This window comes from Arachis ipaensis, chromosome B05 (genome assembly GCF_000816755.2).
Source record: "Arachis ipaensis cultivar K30076 chromosome B05, Araip1.1, whole genome shotgun sequence".
Lineage (NCBI taxonomy): Eukaryota > Viridiplantae > Streptophyta > Magnoliopsida > Fabales > Fabaceae > Arachis > Arachis ipaensis.
The window spans coordinates 17955323-17963056 of record NC_029789.2 but is presented as its reverse complement, the minus strand read 5'-3'; positions in this window follow the sequence as shown (position 1 = coordinate 17963056).

Below are 7734 nucleotides of genomic sequence, written 5' to 3'. Positions count from 1 at the left end.
GTTACCTCACTTGGACCTGGCTTTTTCTTTTTCTTTGTGGTATTTGAAATCTTTTTTTCCAGGTTTGATCCCAGTCTGTTCTTGGCAGGCCTCATGTTCTGACACGTGGAGGGCTTTGAAGGTTGTTCACATCGTTCAACGTCGCTTCTTTGTGGGATAACGGACTTTTTCTTTTGCTTCTCGCTTGATATTCTTGCATCTCGGCCATGATTAGGGGTGAAAATAGGCCAGACCAGGCTAGGTTTTACTCTTAACAGGCTTGGCCTGTCATGTAGTTACTTGCCTTAAGTCTGGCCTGCAGCATGCTATAGGTTCTTTATAAAGTATTAGGTCTGGCCTGTTATTTATCCTGGCCTGGCTTGAAGCTTGTTAAAAGGTTTGATAATTTTTTTTATAAAAATAAAAATATTATTTTAAAAATTATTTTTTTAAAAAAATATTTATATGTAATATGTCATATTTAATATTTATGATGAATCCATATTTGACGATATATTTTGCTTTGATTTGAGTGGATTTCATCACATAAATCCACATTTATTCATCAAAATAGCATACTTTTGTGTTCTTTTCCTAAGTTGAGCTTAATTGTAAAAATATGCTATTTTGTGCTTAATTTAATCACTTTTATCCCACTTTTATCCCATTCGATGTCTTGCTGGTTTTGATGAGTGATTTCATGTGTAATATGTTAGAATGGCTTGATAAGAGTGGAAGAAAAGCATGAAATTGGGAGAAAACATGAAGAAATCAAAGGAGAGAAGCATTTCAGCCTGTGCCCATGCACACCTTATGTGCCCACGCACAAGGGTCAAAATCAGCACCTGTGCCCACGCACAGAATGGAAATCAGCAAGTGTGCCCATGCACAACTTCTGTGCATACGCACAGGAGGAGAATCAGCATGTATGCGTACGCACATACCTGTGCATATGCACAAGTCCCAGCACGTGACTCACTTAATGGATATCGCTAGGGGCGATTTCTGGGCCTCCAGAACCCAGTTTTTGGATTTTCTGAAGCTGATTCTTCCTATATCAAAGAAGGCCTCACTCCATGTGAAAGGGGGGGGGGGAATTAGGGTTAGTTTAGCATAATGTAGGTTGTTTCTAGAGAGAGAAGCTCCCCATTCTCTCTAGAATTAGGGTTTCTTAGTTTAATTTCTTTTAATCTCTATTTTCAATTCTTGTTTTCATTTACTTTTTCTTGTCATTTATTGTTATTGCATCTTTGTTCTTTCCTTCTATTTGTTGTTTCATTTCTTTTGTCTCTTATGTTTATGACACTTTGTTATTTTAATTTACATTTAATGCAATTTATATTTTCATATAATTTATTGCTTTATTGAGTTGCTATCTTTACTTTCCTTTCTTGGTAGTTGTAGCATTTATTATTTCTTGTCATTTTACCATGCTTTCTTTATATGCCCACCAAGTGTTTGACAAAATGATTGGTTGAGTTTTTGCTTAGTTTTTCACACTCTCGGTTTGGGAAATTGGGTGATTGGGTGAAATTGAGTTGTGGATGTCCATTCCGCAGTGTGTGAGGATTATTAATTGGTTTGGTTTTCCTTGACTCTAAGTGACCCACTAGTGTTGACTAGGACTTAGGGATTGGAATCAATTAATGCCCTTTTGACTTATCCTCGATGTAGGGTTGACTAATTGGGATTAATTCACACACAATTACCATGTTTGTGGTCCACAACTAGGATAGGAATCCTTAATTACCCACTTCTTGCCAAGAGTCCTTTTTGTCATTTAATTTCCATTTGCATCACTTTTACTTGCTTTCCATTTAATTTCATGCTTGTTTCATTTATTACCATTTACATTTCTTGCATCTTACAATCAAAAACCCCAAAAATCACCCATAGTCAATAATATGACATTTCATTGCAACTCCTAGGGAAGACGACCCGGGAGTTAAATACTATCGGTTAAAATATATTTGTTTTGTATTGTGACATCCTTTGACTTAACATTTGATTATGAGAATTCATTGTTGGTTTGGACTATGCTACTAACAAATTGATTCTTGTTTTGATCGATTCCAAACTAAGCAAGAATTCTCGTTATCATTGATGGGCCTAGCCTATTAACATATTAAGGCTTTTAAAAAAGCCTGAGCCTGTGCCTCTTTTATAATAGGTCAGGCCAAGCCAAACACAAGCCACGCTGCAAGCCCCTGACAGGCCGCCTGTCCTTTTTCCACCCCTAGCCATGACATTGCCAAACGTCTGGTGCAGAATTCTGGTCAGCTCCTCGGACTCTGACGCAAATTCATAAATATTGTGCAAATCGTCGAATCTCTTACTTCTCAGCTCCAGTAGAGGCTCGTCTTGGCTGCTCTTGATGTGTGTGTGCCTCCTCTTTATATTCTTGCTCCAACGTTCCAGTATGTATTTCGGTGTCACGTTATCTACTCGCTCAAAGATTAAGAAGCTCAGAGAATGGCGGCACAGTATGCCCCTTGACTCGAACAGCAGGCACTGGCACTTTACCTCTCGTGATACTGCGTCGTAGGTGAAGAAAAATTTGTTGAATGTGGAGTTAGAAACCTGCTCTACGACTTCGTATGTTGTGAAACCTAGGGTGGAATGCGTTGATCTTGTGATGCAGTTCACCTTTCCTCTGAATTGTCCTTGAACTTCCCTGAACTTCTCGTGGGTATACACGTACTAAAAATGAGCCCCTATTGCTGATTTTGTTGCGCACGTTATCATAGTGTGAAAATCTGCAGCATCAAATTCTCTTTCTCTTTGCTCCCTACTTGCTAGGCAATTGTCGTATTGCTTCACGAATTGACTCAAGGAGGTGTTGCGTGTGATGAACTTGTTGAAAAATGCGTGTATGCTCTCATTCCTTTGTGTGCTTCTCATTCTAGCCCAGAAGTGGTGATCTAGATAAATTAGAATCCATATATGTCGATCTTCGTATAGCTCTGCATAATGAACCAAACACATGAGCTGGGTTAAACCGAAAGTTGTGCACGTTTTAACCCATAAAGTAACCGCATGAAAATAATTCGAATTAAAACCTTAGTTACCTGAGAGCCACTTGTTACCTTCGAGGTTGTAAAAACCGGAATAAATGCTTTAATAAAATAATAATTTAATTACCCGAAATAGGTCCAAAATATATAAGTGTTCTTTTTAAAATATAAAGGTAAAATTTGAATTCATTGAATTTTTCTAAGTGAAAAAATATATCTTTTACGGAAAATTTTTGTAAAAATGCGTACCAGCACTTAAGCTGGCAGTACTGGCTCTAGTCTGACCAGAACCGTGTATTGAGAAAAATAATATTTTAAAAATTGAATTTATTATTTTGAAAGGACAAAAATAATTTAGAATAGAAAACCGGGCGCTAATCTTAAAGGTTTTGGCCCAAAGTGGGCCAAACAGACCTAAAATGTTAACGGGTTAGACCGGATCCAAGTTGAGCCCAAGCCCAACATATATAAACATAACTAATGAGTATTTCAGTTCATTTCTAGCCCTAAAAAAAGAAAGGGGCGCTAGTGAGAGAAGAGAGGAAGAAGATAGTTGCTACTATTTATCTCCTTCTTTTGGCCATATCTTGAGCTACAGAGTTTTGATTGACAAGCCGTTTGTGGCTACGCGAAGTTCTCACTGAGCCCATCATTTCTAACTAAGTTTTGTTGGTAATATTTTGAAACTCAAGCTCCAGTTTCCAGCCCTAACAATTTCGCATTTTCACATTTGGTTTTTGAGTAGATTTTGTGATTTTGTTTGTTTAGGCGTGATCTAGCATTGGAATATTGTTGAGTTTTTCTCTAATCTCGTGGGTAAGATAACGTCTCACTAAAACCTTGTGTTTAGTTATTTTTGTGAATCCTTGGTTTGATGTTGGTATGTTGTATGATGTTAGATTGAGTTTTGGTGTTTGTTGAAGTTGGTTTGAGGCTTTTGGATCAAGTTTGGTGGCTTCATTTTGGTATTTAGTACATTTTGAGAATCAGCTAAGGTATGACTTCAGTTTCCTTTATGTAATTTATAATGTTTCTGGATACTTAGGCTAGTTGACCTTAAGATAGGATTGACTGATGGTTGTGTATGATTAATTATATGTGAATTTATGTTTGATGATAAAGAGTATGTTATAGAGTGTTGGAATGTGTGATGTGATATATGAATTATGATGAGTATTGGTGTTGTTTATGATTATGATGATTGATGAAGGATATAGATGATTATGATGTGTGATGATAAATGTTGATGTTGATATTGGGTTTTGAGTCTTGTGGTTAGTGTTGGTATTGAATGGGGGTAAATGATGTTTATGAAGAGTTAATTATGTAAAATTGTTAAGGTTGGGATCTTGATTTATGAATTGTTGATTCTTGTTGAATTATGGTGGAAAGATTGAGTAAAATGGAGGTTGAGTTGATTGAAGTGTAATAGAATGGTAAAGTGTAGTATTTGGTAGTGTTTTGCGGTAAAATTGAATAGGTTTTTTATTTGGTTTTATTATGAATTTTGGATGTTTGAGAACCTAGTGAATTTTTGGTAAAAATTATTTTTTGGTGAACTTTGGCGGATCATAACTTGAGCCTCAGCTTTTGAAATTGGTTAGATTATTTTAAATTAAAGATGATTTAAAGTACTTTAAATTGATATAAAGTTTGAGGAAAATTGATTTTTGTAGAGGAAGTTATGAACGTTTAAAGTTTGAGTCTAAACTGAAATTTCTACAACTTAACTTTTCTGGATTCTGATATACATGCTTATGCGGACCCATGCCTCATACGCGGATGGTGGCCTCTGTCCAGCACTCCTGCGTACGCGGCCCAGGTATGCGTACGCGAAATGGCCCAATTATCGTGTATGCGTACGCGGACGTACCTTTTTCAATGTGTGCGTACGCACGATAGGAGTGTGCGTAGCACAACCCCTGTTTTGCTGAAAATGTGTTTTTCTTCACTTTTAAGGGTTCTCTAGCTTTTCAAACTTCTTTAACTTCTCTTTAAGAATAATTAGGCCCTAAGACTAATAGAGATGGGTTGGTGAATTAAATTGGTAATTTATGAATGAGTTTAGAAGATGGTGACTTAGTCTTGGTATGTCAGTTAGGTGATTTTTGTCTTGTGAATTAATGGGGAGTTGGATTAATGATGAACTTGAGATATTGACGATGAAGGATGAGATTGGAACTTGAAATGAATGTTTATGGTTAATGGAATAAGTATGAACGGAAGTGTGCTATGAGCAGTGGTCTCTGAGATGGATTATATAATTGTGATATGCTTTGTTCTTCGTCGTAGGGGCTGTGGCAGTCTCCCGCCTACGTTCGTATGTAAGGGTTGAAGCTGGGCTTCCCACTCACATTTCTCGCTCATGGAGAAGGTGGTAGGGCACTTATCCCTCAGAATTATTCCTCCCGAGTATGCATTCTCTCTCTGGTTGCAAGGTGGTAGGGCACTATCCCTTGGAATCATGCGGCATCCAGAGAAAGGTGGTAGAGCACTCTCCCTTGGAACGTTTTCCTCTAAAAGGAGAATGTGGTAGGGTACTCATCCCTCGGAATTATTCCTCTTGAGTATGCGCAATAGAGAGACTAATCCAGGAGTTGCCGACCAGATTTTGTGTCAGGTTTGGCACTATAACCGACATGTGATATCACAGCCAATAGGACAGGCATTCATCATATGCATCTCTTATGTGCTTGTTTGCTTTGATTACATGTAGTTTGCCTAATTGTATAATATGCATACCTGTTTCTTGAATTACTTGTTATACATGAATATTACCTATGTATTACTTGTTTTCATATACTTGTGATTGTCTAGCGTTGAGGATGATTTGAAGTCGGTGGCTATGGAATCGCACGGAGGTTAGGTTGGCAAAGGCTGTGGGATACAAGGGTGCGATTAGTATTAGTTAGAAATCTCCTAAGTTTAGATAACCCTGTTTATGGCTTATGGTTTAATTAATTTATTTTGTTAAGCTTGAATATCTATGATGTGAAGTTCTAGGATTGCCTTTGGCGTATCGAAACCTTACATCTTACATATTGGGCATTGTTACCATACTGAGAACCTCCGGTTCTCATAGCATATGTTGCTATTTTTCAGTTGCAGGTCGTAACCCACCTCGGTGAGTTGCGAGATGATGACGGAGCGGAGGATCTTATGCTCTCTTTTGTATAATATGGTTTACAGAATAAGTGAGTTCTATGATTTTGTTGCTTTGTGAATTAGGTTTGTAATTTAACTTCTCAAAAATAATTCAAATTGAAAAGCTATGATTTAAGAATTTTAATGAATTTAAAGAAAATCATGATTTAAAGTAATTGATTTAAGAATAAATGATTTTTGAGTCTTTTGAAAAAGTTTTGACATTGAAAAGGTTTAGATTAAACTTGTTTTGAAGGTTTTGGAAAATATTATAAAAGCGGTATTTGGTTTAAAGGAAAATTTCTGTTCGATGTAGTGGAGTAATTCGAGTTATTAGTGACGAATAATCAGAGTGACGCAGCGGAAGGCGAGAGGGAACATCAACACGGTAGAACTATGGTGGACGAGAGGCTTTGACGACTTGTTTAGGTTGACATGGTAGGGGTGTTCGCGGTGCGGTTTGGTTCGATTTTTTAGAGAAAAGTCATCCGATCTAATCGTTTAATTAAACTGCGATTCGATTTTTTTATCGAAGCCATCCGAACCAAACCAAACCAAACCAAACCAATTAAATCGGTTTGGTTTGGTTCGGTTTGTTCAGTTTTTCAACCAATTCAAAAAAAAATACTACCATACTATTTCACAAAGTCATAATATTGAAATCGACAAACACAAATACACAATAGCTAACAAAGTCTTGATCAAATGAAATTTAATAACAAAAGGAATTCAAATACGACAATTAAAGAAGTTTAAAAGTTTAATAGTCAACACAACTGAAAATAAATATAAATTTTTATCAAAAGATAGCTAAGTTATGGTGTCTTCTCCAATAAAACAGCTAAACTTCTTTTTGCAAATCAACCTGAAATAAAAAAGCAGTTACATAATAAGAACAATAGTAATAATAACAATAGAGCACTAGTAGAAAAGCATTCTAATCTGGTTATATATTCTAATAAAGATGCAAACCAATAATAAAGATGCAGAATATGATAATGTTCCTACCGTTTTATAACTTTTCCTATATCTATATCTACATTGTTGTTATAGTTTTTAGAGTAAACTTTGTTCAGATTTAAGATTACACAAATATTTAAGTATTGTTAATCTTACACCAAGGTTGAATTTCAGGAGAGATTAACAATTTGATTTGTTTGTAGTTCTAGCTAGTCTCATTATTGTATTGTAAACGATAAGTCAACATTCAAACAAAATGTAATTACTAAATTGGAAACCAACCTTAAACAAATACATCAGGAATGGAAAAAATAGAGTACTCCGGGTGAGAAAAATGCAAAACAAAATTGTCAAAAGAAACCACACACGGAAAGTTAAAAGAATAGAAAACTATGTCCGCGATTCTAGGTAATCAGGTTTGTTAATGCTTAATTACCCTTCTCTAAGTGATCCCTATGTTTCACTGATGAATCCAATAGCCTCAAAATGACAAGCACAGAAAACAAATCAACTCAAATTACATGAACAGGTTGGGTCTGGTTGCTTTGTAGGTTGTCTTCATTGTCAGAACTGAAAATTGAACCGAACTGTAATAAAAACAGCAAAACATGTTTTTTTTTTTTTTTCAGTTTTTTCG